Here is a 12353-nt window from a genome sequence, read left to right as displayed (position 1 = left end):
CCTTTGCTCTTGCAGAAAAATATTTGTGCACAGCTGGCATGGTCAGGTCCAGATTAGCCTTCAAGGCAGGCAGTGTGAGCTCTGTTGATAAAATCATCACTTTAAGATTTGGAAGGAATGGGAAAAGGGGATTTGTGATCATTTTGTGGGCTTTCTAGTCAATGATTTCACTTTACCTGTGGTTTAGCTCTGGATCGTCTTAAACATTTTTAGCAATTACTTTGGGTACCGTTGTAACTGGTGGTGTTGATAAAGTTAAAGGAAAAAAAAAGACACCAACCCAGCTACCTAGGATCTCACAATATAAGGAAAGTTAGACAGAAAGCCAACATACTGGCACAAAAACACTATAAGCTCATTGTTGGCAGGGATCATGCCTACCAACTCTGTTGTATTGTGCTGTACCCTCCCAGGTGCTTAGTGCAGTGCTCTGCACACAATAAGAGCTAAATAAATACCATTGATTTATTTATAAAACACAAAATAATTGCCCCCATATGCCACATTTCCCAAATACCTCAGGTAAAAGTAAAATGAAAATTCAGCGTAGGGGGAAATAAATTAAGAAAAATAGCATGAAGTGGCACAGTTAGAGGTCAGGAAAGTTTGAAGGAACGATTGGGACTTGAGTTTGGATCTAAAAACTAAAAGGGAACAGTCATCTTCCAAAATTAAGAATGCAAAGGTGATATGTTACTTCAGTAGACTCCACAAATAAATCGTTTTCATTCAAAAATCTAGTTTTTCATCAAACCTCTTTTTGTAAGGCAGAGTTCAGAGTGGAGCAGACCTAGAGAGAGTTCAGGATCTGATTCCTTCTCCAACTGAGTGCTTTCAATAGTCTTAGAGCATAAGAAGCTGTAGGTATAGACCATGAGATCCTGGTGGGCAGGGATATCTACCACCTCTGTTGTGTTGTGCTTTCCCAAACAGTTAGCATAGTGCTATGCACGTGGTAAGTGCTCAATAAATACATTGATTGACTGATTGATCAGCTGCAACATTTTTTTCTTAATGGTAATGGTTAAGCGCTTACGCCAAGCACAGCTCTAAGAACTCGGATAGAGTCAAGCTAATCAGATTGGACACAGTCCCTGTCTCACGTAGGGATGACAGTCTTACTCCCCACTTTACACATGAGATAACTGCTGCAAAAACAAGTGAGGCTACATGCCCACAGTCACACAGCAGACAAATGGCTGAGTCAGAATTAGAACCCAGATCCTTCTGACTCTCAGGACTGTTCTCTCTCCACTCAGAAACACTGCTTCCTTCCATCTTTTGCCTCCTCCCTAAATGTTATACAGTTATGCCAGGACAAAATCCTGAGAAGATTCTGGACAGATCTTGTTCGATAATTTATTTGTGAATATCGTTTTTTAAAAACTGAGATAGCGAACCAACAGGAATGTCTAACTAGGCTTTTTACACTTCTCTGATAAGTGAAATGCGAGAGTTGATTTTTAAAGGACTCTGTGCAAGCCTTTTTTCTTTCCTTTTGTATCGGCAATTACAGAATTCCATGAGGTGGTGGGCACAAATTTGCATGTGTATCCCAATAGTGTTGCACAGTGGATAGAGCAACGGCCTGGAAGTCAGAAGACCCTGGGTTCTAATCCCGGCTCTGACACTTGTCTGCTGTGTGACCCTGGGAAAGTCACTTAACTTCTCTGTGCCTCATTTCCTGTAACAGGCAATGGAGATTTAGATTTGCTCACAGATGGAATGAAATTTGGTTCTAGGAAAGCCCTGGAGCAGTCTAGATCTTGAATATAGCATTAAATTCATTCAATCACATTTATTGAGCGCTTACTGTGTGCAGAGCACTGTACTTAGTGCTTAACTGAGCTTTACAAATGTGGACAGGACTATTGGAATTTGACAAAAGGAATTCAAAGGCAGGAACTGGGACATAGAATCATAAGAACAGTAGATCCTTCAAAATCTGGTCTTCTACTTAGACAGTGAGCCCCATGTGGGACAGGGATGTGTCCAACTTAATTAACTTGTATCTATCCCAGCTCTTAGAACAGTGTTTGACACAAAGTAAGTTCTTAACGAATACCACTAAAAAAAATTCAGCAACTTGTGGTTAGGTTCTACAGATCAAGACAGCTTCAAGGAAACCAAGGTGGAAGAAGTGGGGATAAGAGGGAGGGTGAGAAGAGGCAAATAATTTTTCCAGTAAACTTGACTGCATGTATGTTTTTTATTTATAATTGTATTATTTAAGTGCCTTTGGGTACCAAGCATTGTGCTAAATTCTGAGGTAGATACAACAGAAGCTGGTTGGACACAATTTCTTTCCTACATGAGGGCCTCAGTATAAGTAGGAAAGAGAACAGGTATTGAGTCTCCATTTTAAAGCTGAAGAAACTGAGGCACAGAAAAGTTATGTAGCATGGATAAAGTCGCAAGGACCACAAGTTCAGAGTCAGGATTAAAATCCAGATCCTCTGACTCTCAGGCCTGGGCCATTTCTACTGGACCACACTGCCAACCTAGCACCTGATTGTTCAAGAAACTACCTGTAACTGAGCTTTGTAGCCTGGGCATGGCACCACACCAGGGATTTTAGCATGAAGGAATTGGTTTAGTTGAGGATTTTACAAATAGACTCCTTGAAAATGGCTTCTGTTCTCTACATTTTCTGTTATGCTTCCAAAAGCAACTGGGCTAGATCTCCACAAGGGTAATAACTTATTTCTGGGTCCCTGAGGTTATTAGTTGGATCCTGTGGTTTGTACAGCCCCAGTGAGCTTTTTTGTTTTGCTTTGTTTTGCAAATGAAAACGACACTGGAGTTCTGCTAAATGAATTTTGGTTGGGAGTCCAAGTGGTATAAAGTTAAATTTCAAGTGACTGAACTAATACTGAAATGATTCATGTGAATATAGGCTGAACTCTCATGCCCTGCGCTTTGTTTGCTCATTGGACTGTTTTCTTTTGTCTTTGAAAATTTTCCTTTGAGCAGTAGAATTACACTTAGAGCATGGAGGAGTGGGGGGTATTGGAGAAAGCACCATGAGAATATGAACATCTCAGAAAAGTTACCACTACATGTTGGTTTAAGACTTTTATGGACCATACCTAGGTTTTCATGGTTTTCACTTCCTAAAGAAGCTGAAGAAATGGAGTTGCCAACTTGTACTTCCCAAGCGCTTAGTACAGTGCTCTGCACAGAGTAAGCGCTCAATAAATACAAATGAGTGAATGAGTGAGTGAGTGAGTTAACAAGTGGTTCCATTCCACTCCCCTTCCATCACTGTCCCTTTTGGGTCATGTGTGTCTGAGCTAAAATCACCTCTTTTCATTAACTCATCCCAGAGTCATGGAATGATGGATAGAGTTACCAGGGAAAATGAGAGTTTGGGGAATGGGGTTTGTAAAAGATGAAACAAGCAGTAGCAAGAGAATTATTGAGGGGTATCAAATCCAAAGTGGGCTTATTTAGATAAGCTTCTGAGTAATGCCCTCCTCCCCATATCAGTCACTTTTATGGAGGGGGTCTTGCTGATGCAAAGTATCGATCCACTGTAGAGAGTTGGAAATATATTTTGATAGAATCCTACCCTTACTATGTTCCAACTTGCAGTCAGAGTAGCTAGATTTACTTAGTTTAGCTTCATTCGTTTTTTAATAAGTGGTTTATGAGATGATAGAATGTTGCATTGTGTACTACCAGACTATTTGTTGTCTAAGAAAGAAAGCAGTAGGAAGATTTTATGTTGTTTTTAAACTATCTTTAATTTGCAGTGTTTCTAGACATTAGAGAGGACTATCAAATGGGTCTTGTCTGTTTAGATGAAGCCTGACAGTTTTTGTGATATGCAAGAAATATCAGAGTTTGGAACTTGGGCTGCTTTTATGTAAGTGAATACTTGATGGTATGAATGAATGTAACTGTTTTGCTTAATAAGTCCAAGAAGATTCTTTTGATGTTGTCATCCCCTTTGCTGATTTTCCACAATCAGGAGGTTTGAGTTATTTACTGTGATGATGCCTTAGTTTAAAACATCCATTTCATGTTAAATCTTCTCAACCATGAAGAACACACTTCTCAAACATGTTAATCCAGGTTTAGGGCACATGAGGGGTATGACTCTTCTCTATAGTCATACTTTATTAGTCACATAAAAATTCATTTGGAACATTGTTGTTCAGTCCGTCAATAATGATATTCCATATTTTGCAAACTGTAGATTTTCATACTGTTAGTCATTGGAAGGCAGATGTCATCAGTGATATAGATTGTTTCACAACTATTAAGAAAGCCCATCTGAAACACAGAAACACAGCATGGCCTAGTGGATAGAGCACAGACCTGAGAGTCGGAGGGATCTGGGTTCTAATCCTCACTCTGCCACTTTACTGTGTGACTTTGGGCAAATCATTTCACTTCTCTGTGCCTCAGTTACCTCATCTGTAAAATAGGATTAATATTATAAGCCCCATGTGGGACGTGGACTGTGTCAAACCTGATTACCTTGCATCTACCCCAGCACTTAATACAGTGCCTGGCCCATAATAAGCATTCAACAAATACTTTCAAGACAAATCTGAAAGAGTGGAAAGGGATTGATGGGAAAGGTGAAGAGTGGTGGATGGCCTAGAGGAAAGAGTACGGGTCCAGGAGACAGGAGTCCATGGTTCTAGTCCTAGCTCTACCACTGCCCTGCTGGGGGATCTTGGGCAAGTCACTTAACCTCTCTGTGCCTCCTCATCTACAGAATGGGGATAAAATGCCTCCTCTCCCTGTCTCTTAGATTGTTAACATGTGATACTGAGACTGTTTCTGATCTGGCAATTTTTGCCCACCCCACTACTTAGCTCTTAGTAAGGTTTTAGTAAATACAATAATAATAATAATAATAATAATAATAATAATAATAATAATAATAATGATAGTAGCATTTGTTAAGTGTTTACTATGTGAGATGCACTGTACTAAGCACTGGGGAAGAAAAAAGGAAATAATAATAATAATAATGATGGCATTTGTTAAGCGCTTACTATGTACCAAGCACTGTTTTAAGCTCTGGGGGGGATACAAGGTAACCAGGTTGTCCCACACACATGGGGCTCACAGTCTTAGTCCCCATTTTACAGATGAGGTAACTGAGGCCCAGAGAAGTTAAGTGACTTGCCCAAAGTCACACAGCTGACAAGTCATGGAGCCGGAATTAGAACCCATGACCCCTGACTCCCAAGCCCGGGCTCTTTCCACTGAGCCACGCTGCTTCTCTATCGGGTTGGACACAGACCCTGCCCCACGTGGGGCTCCTAGACTCAATCCTCATTTTACAACTCAGGTAATTGAGGCACAGAGAAGTAAAATGACTTGCCTAAGGTCACACAGCAGATAAGTGTGAGAGCCGGGATTAGAACCCATGACCTTCTGACTCCGAGGCCCATGGTCTATCTACTATGCCATGCTACTTTTCCATTATTATTCCTCCTCTGGATTGTAAGGTCATGGTGGGTAGGGCATGAGCCCACTATATCTATTCTATTGTACTTTCCCAAGTGCTTAGTACAGTGCTCTGCACACAGTAAGTGCTCTTCATTAAATATTGATGATGGTGATGATGATAAAGTGCACATCTGAGGATTTACTCATGGTTATAGCTGTTTGACTGAAGAAAGTTATAGCTCTACATTAAATCAAATCTGATAAACAGTGAAATCATTGCAATTTGCCCTTCAGTTAAAAGATATTCTTCATTATAAATCTCATTTTATGAAGCATTGTGTGATTGAAAAATAATGAACAGAATGTGAATTGCATGATGAATAAACCCATGCCCTTAATATTTTTCCTTATTCCACTAAATAGACCAAGTGTCCTAACTGTGAGGGAAGTGAAATCTCAGACACAAGAAGACTGTTTCTGTCGGATTTTTTTTTTCAAGGGAAGTTGATTAAAAGATATAAATCCAACCACTCCACCCCTTGCTACTGCTTTATTCATTGAAAGGAAACCCTAAAAAAGAAACTGAAATTAAAAGTGCGAATATGTTTCTTTTCAACTTTGTGGTTAAAAAATAGTACTTTTGGTAGCTGACTGCTCATTTTCAGTCTAGAGTTTATTTTTTTTTCTTATTACATGGAAAGTTGTTACGGTGAATCACTGTGGGTGGCAGAGTGAACCGTGGTAGAGCTGTTCGTGCAAAATCTCTGGAAAACTAAGTTCAGAACAAGATTATGAGCCAGCAGAGTTGAGGGTAAATCTTGTTGGCAAGTCTTTGAAACTGTGCTGGTGGTTTGGGAAAAGAACTGTGCACCTCAAGCCACAGAAAGCCTTGAGGAGAGCCCTGAAGGAACGCCAATACCTCAGAGGATTCCTTTGGTCCTGGCCAGTCCAACCTACATCAGTGAACCCATTAATTGCATTTACTGAGGCGCTTACTCTATGCAGAGCTTTGTACTAAGCATTTGGGGGAGTACATCGTACCAGAGTTGGTAGACAAGTTCCCTGGCCACTGCAAATTTAATCTATGTAGCACAGATAGGTCTGAGTGGCTGGAAGTTCTCCAGAATCCTTGCCCACCCTGCTGACCCAGTGAGCATTTTAACTACGAGACGACTTGCAGGGAGACACGGTTAACAAATTCATGTATACGCACAAACAGAAGGATGTGTATTTTTCCATCAAAATCACCTTCTTAGAAGAAGAAACTCATCTTTTTCAACTCTCCCTTGGGTGATAGATGGTGGGAAGTAAAATTCAGATCCCATCTTGCCTATTAGGAAAGAATTTTGAGGGGGGAGGGGAAAGATGGAGAGTAAAGAAATTAGAAATGAGGTGGAAATATTAAATGAAGATCTTTATCTGGTTCAAACTTGCTAGAAAATAACCTTTTGTTGGCAAACTTGAATTAAAACTCCTCATCAGTTCTTCTGTGAGGTTTTCCGTGTCCTGTGTTGATATAAAACTGATCCAGCAACTTTTCAGGATGATTTGGGGGTAAGTGTAATACTAATGAAGAATGAAATAAATGACAGTCCTGGACAACTTTCCAAATCATTTCTGACACATAAGATCTGGGCATTTTGAAATAATACCAATGAAATCCATTAAGATATCAGCGGGACAAGGAAAGACTCCAAGACCTCAAATGTAGATGTCTTTAAAGCAAGGAAATGTAAATCTGCAGATATTGCTGACATAAATGGTTTGGTTCAGAGGGAATAGAACATCTGCAAATTTAGACAGTGTTCTCCAATTCCAGCCCACATCTTCCTGTGTTACATTTTTTGTTGGGCTAAATTTGTTCAGCCAAGTGTTATAATTTAGCTGGAGAACTCTGATCCTTCATGATGGCTAGTGTGGATCACTCAAACCAGGTAAATTCAGGAGTTTCAGCTTGACTGGAACTAGGCTTGGGACTGTTCCAAATTCACTGGATAACTGATAACCTGCAGCTCTGCTGAGGTTGGGAAGACCTTGATATAGACAGCAGTTTTCTTTTTCTTATTTTTTTTCTTTTATTCTTTATTTTTATTCTTTTCCTGGCAACACTTAGGAAAACTCTAACGTCAAAGACATAGGCAGATAGATTGGCCCCCTGAGAGGAGACAAAGTTAGGACATTCAGTTTCATTACCTTCCTCCTCAGAGAACTTGTGTTTGTTACTTGTTTAATAATTTCTTAATTTCCAGCTTCTAGGTGTCTTGGGTGGGAAGGTTAAAATCAGAAAATCTCCACAACACCACTAAAATCTACCCTTTCCTCTCCATCCAAATGTTTACCACTTTAATCCAAGTATTTATTTTATCCCACCTTGATTCCTGCATCAGCCTCCTTGCTACCTCCCTGCCTCCTGTTTCTCCTCTCCTCAGTCCATACTACACACTGCTGCCGGGATCATTTTTCTTAAAAAAAAAAGTTCAGTCCATATTTCTCCACTCCTCAAGGACCTCTAGTGGTTGCCAATCCACCCCCAAATCAGACAGAAACTCCTTACCATAATTTTAAAGCACTCAATCACTTTGCCCTCTCCTACTTTACCTTACTGATTTTCTACTACAACCCAGCCCACTCACTTTGCTCCTCTAATGCCAGCCTATTCACTGTATGTTGATCTCATCTATCTCACCACTGATCTCTCACCCACGTCCTGCCTCTGGTCTGGAATGCCGTCCCTCTTCATGTTCGACAGACGATCACCTTCAAAGCCTAATTAAAAGCACATCTCCTCCAAGAGCCCTTCATTGACTGAGCCCTCATTTCCTCTTCTCCCACTCCTTTCTGTGTTGCCTTTGAACTTGGATATGCACCATTTATTCACCCCCTCCTCAGCCCAGTAGTACTAAGGAACATATTCATAATTTGTTTGTAGTAATGTCTGTATCCCCTTCTAGACTGTAAGCTTAATGTGGACAGGGAATGTGTTTACCAACTCTATTACATTGTACTCTACCAAGCACCTAGTATAGTGATCTGCACACAGTAAGTGCTCAAAAAATATGATTAATTGATAGCTGTCTTCTGGAAAAAAAAGCCAGTCATATTTCTATTATCCCCATCTCAAATTTGGGGAAAAATCATACCATTATAATATTTGATTTAAGAATCCTGAGGGATTTTTTTTCCATTCCCCAGTATTTAGAGTGCTAAAAATTCTTCATTCCTCCTGAGTTCCTGATCTAACTGAGCATCACTTCAACTCTCTCACCTCTCTCATGCTGTTTCCCCAACCTGGGAACTAACACCCTTCCTAGCCCTCCCTATTTTAGTCCTCCTAAAATCTTCAGGAAAACTTTTCCAATTCATTTATCTCGTCATACGTATTTGTTTCATCCTCAGACGTAATGTGTACATATATATTCATCTCCTTCATCCTGACATATTTGTATCTTCGCCTGCTATTCAGTTGTTCTTCTTTCTGTAAGTCTTCCCCATTAAACTTCATGCTCCTTGAGGCAAGGGAACATGTCTTTTCTTCTGTTGTACTCTTGCAAGTGCTTAATGCAGTGCTACTTCCATTTCAACCTCCATTCAGCACCCTAGCAGGAAAGAGAAAAGCAGCCGCAGCCTAGCGTCACTTCCTAAAAACCTGGGAAGACTGTAGTGGCTGCCACTCTAACAGTCACTGTGGCTGTAACTGTGGACTCTGAATTGTGAGGAGCCTGAAATTGTTTCTCAAACCACAGTACCCTACTGATCTTTGTTTTTGTTTTTATGTTGTATTAGTGTTTTCTTTTATCTCTGTGTATTTGTCACCAGTCTCCTCATCCTGTTTTTATTTTTAGATAATGACTTCCCCGGGGACCACTTTTGTTTCCCATCTGTGTATTCTTTTCCAGGGCTTAGACCAATTCTCTTCACACTGTAAGTGCTTAATGATTTCTACTCCCCCTTCTCAGTAGGGGTTCAAGGGATAGGATTGATTGAGTTAGTTTTCAAACCTTGCTTTGCCATGATATAGATAGAGCAGGTTGGCTGGGTTGAGATTCAAGGAATTTTGAAGACCCTCTAAGGGGGTGAACGCAGATAGTGGTTGGGGGTGAATTCTGGGAATCGAGAATCCTTTTCTCCAGTACTTGGGCTCAGCTCTAGTCTTTCAAGGGCTCCCCAGTGCTTCTGGAAACTTCTTATTTATGTAAATTGCTTGGGGTATTCCAAAGCAGATGCTATCCAGCTGTACTTTTTCTGACTCAAAGGGGACAAGGCAGGGCCTGAGAAATAATATTACTGAAATCTGACCCTTCATGCCAAGAAATCGGGTGATATTGAATTCCGGCAGGAGTGAAATTATGTTGAGAGATCTAAGCAGGTGGTACAAAAAAGAACATTTCCTTCAGCCTCCTGACTTTTAGTGGAGAGTGGGTTGATGGGAAATTTCTGTCCTTTGTCTTTGGGTGTCACTCCGTGAGGGCTTTGACTGAACAGGAAAAAGCAATGGTACTGAGTAGTTGCTGTCTTAAAAATGCAGTGGCCAAGTCCTGTTTCTGCTTTTATACTGTCCTTCAACAACCAAAATGATTAGACAAGTCATACTTTATGCTGAAAGGCAACAGTGTGATTATACATCTCTAAAATGTTAAGGACAACTAAATTAGCATTGGTCCCAGTCAAAGCTATCACTTTAATAATACTAATAATGATGGCATTTGTTAAGCACTTACTATGTGTGATGCACTGTTCTAGGCACTGAAAAAAAAAGATTGTCCCGCATGGAGCTCAAGGTCTTCATCCCCATTGTACAGATACAATGTACAGATGTACTTTGAGCTAGATGGATACTAACAGCCCTTCCATATTCCAGACAAGGAGAAGAACATGATTTCACATGGGTTATGGCAGCCATGCTGGGTAGAGAAGCAGCGTGGCTCAGTGGAAAGAGCTCAGGCTTGGGAGTCAGAGGTCATGGGTTCAAATCCCGGCTCTGCCAATTGTCAGCTGTGTGACTTTGGGCAAGTCACTTCACTTCTCTAGGCCTCAGTTACCTCATCTGTAAAATGGGGATGAAGACTGTGAGCCCCCGTGGGACAACCTCATCACCTTGTAACCTCCCCAGTGCTTAGAACAGTGCTCTGCACATAGTAAGTGCTTAATAAATGCCATCATTATTATTATTAATTGGATGCTATTGTCTTGCCTTCTGTGGTCGAGTCATCTCCAACCCATAGTGACTCCATGGATACATCTCTCCCAGAATGTCCCACCTCCATCTGCAATCATTCTGGTAGTGAATCCTTAGAGTTTTCTTAGTAAAAATACAGAAGTGGTTTACCATTGCCTTCCTCCATGCAGTAAACCTCAGTCTCCACCCTTGACTTTATCCCATGTCGCTGCTGCCCAGCATAGGTGACTTTTGACTGGTAGCAGAATGCCTTCCACTCACTAGCCACTGCCCAAGCTAGGAATGGAATGGGCATGCCTCTGCTTGACTCTCCCTCCCATACCCAAGACTGGTAGAGTACTGGAAACCCTCCAGTTATGATCCAGAGAGGGGAGTTGGATGATATTAGGGGTGTAATTTTTGGAAAGTATGTTGAATTTCATACAAACTTCTGGGTGTGCTGCACTTTCTTCTAGAACCTCGTTCCTGATTAGTTTATCTCCTCACTCTGTTTCCCTGTCTATTACTGTTTCTGCAATTCCTAGCCACATTTCATTCATTTCAGTTGTATTTATTCCATGCTTACTGTGTGCAGAGCACTGTACTAAGCCCTTGAGAGAGTACAATATAACAATAAATGAACATATTCCCTGCCCACAATGAGCTTACACTCTAGAGGACGAGCTTACATCCCCTCCTCAACACTTCAGGAGCATTTATGCACATATCATTATACACTATTGCTTCCTTCCATCTGTAATTTATTTCAATATCTAAATGCTTCTCCCCTCTCAGGGTCACACTTGGAGAGTTTCCAGTACTCTACCAGTCACAACTACGGGAGGGAGAGTCAAGCAGAGGCATACCCATTCCATTCCTAGCTTGGACAGTGGCTTGTGAGTGGAAGGCAATCTGCTACAAGTCAAAACTCACCTGTGCTGGGCAGCAGCAGCATGGAAGAGGGTCCTGGGTGGAGAATTACATTTACTATGTGGAAGAAGGCAATGGTAAACCACTTCCATATTTTCACCAAGAAAACTGTGTAGATACACTACCAGAACGATTGCAGATGGAAGTGGGGTGTTCTGCGAGAGATGTATCTACGGTGTTGCTGTGGGTCAGATATGACTCGACAGCATAAGACAACAAGTGCCTCTAGATTGTAAGTTCCTTGTGGTCAGGGAACATGTCCACCAGGTTTGTTACTTTGTTTTCTCCCAATGCTTAGTATAGTGCTATGTACATAGTAAGAACTCAATAAATACCATTAAATTGTGGGTTCCTAGAGTACAAGGATCATATCTACTGATTTTGTTGAACTCTCCCAAGCACTTAGTACCCAGTTGATTGATAAATGCTGTTGACTCATAGACTTCTCTCCCATGTCAGTGTCAAGTCTGGTACGGAAGAGGACAGGCTAGCTAAAAAACGGATTACTGAACACTGAATTTCAGCTCTCACCTCTCCTTAGCCATTTGCACCTTCCAGTTATCTATATATTGTGGAATTAGGAGAACACAAATATCTTTCTATAGCAGATAGACTTCAGCTAGAACTAAAAATGCAAGGGCATATGTAAATCAAACTATCTATATATATTTTTACACACACATATATATATATACTATTAATAATAATTGTGGTATTTGCTAAGCACTTACTATGTGTCAGGCACTGTACTAAGCGCTGGGGTGGACACAAGTAAATCAGGTTGGACACAGTCCCTGTCCCACATGGGGCTCACAGTCTCAATCCCCATTTTGCTGATGAGGTATCTGAGGCCCAG

At 40.9% G+C, this 12353-nt stretch overlaps 1 protein-coding gene and 2 non-coding genes across 3 annotated transcripts in view; 2 read left to right on the top strand and 1 right to left on the bottom strand.

The window, feature by feature from the left end:
* GPC1 (glypican 1) overlaps nt 1-12353 on the top strand; it is a 480460-nt gene that overhangs the window by 286317 nt on the left and 181790 nt on the right. The window lies entirely within an intron of this gene.
* On the bottom strand, nt 10823-10960 carry LOC119936269. The gene has a single exon (XR_005453690.1). It is a non-coding gene; the product is annotated as a small nucleolar RNA SNORA7 (small nucleolar RNA).
* On the top strand, nt 11353-11490 carry LOC119937794. The gene has a single exon (XR_005454215.1). It is a non-coding gene; the product is annotated as a small nucleolar RNA SNORA7 (small nucleolar RNA).

Source organism: Tachyglossus aculeatus, chromosome 1 (assembly GCF_015852505.1).
Source record: "Tachyglossus aculeatus isolate mTacAcu1 chromosome 1, mTacAcu1.pri, whole genome shotgun sequence".
Lineage (NCBI taxonomy): Eukaryota > Metazoa > Chordata > Mammalia > Monotremata > Tachyglossidae > Tachyglossus > Tachyglossus aculeatus.
Note: the sequence above shows the minus strand (reverse complement) of the source record. Positions and strands in the feature narration are given on the sequence as shown.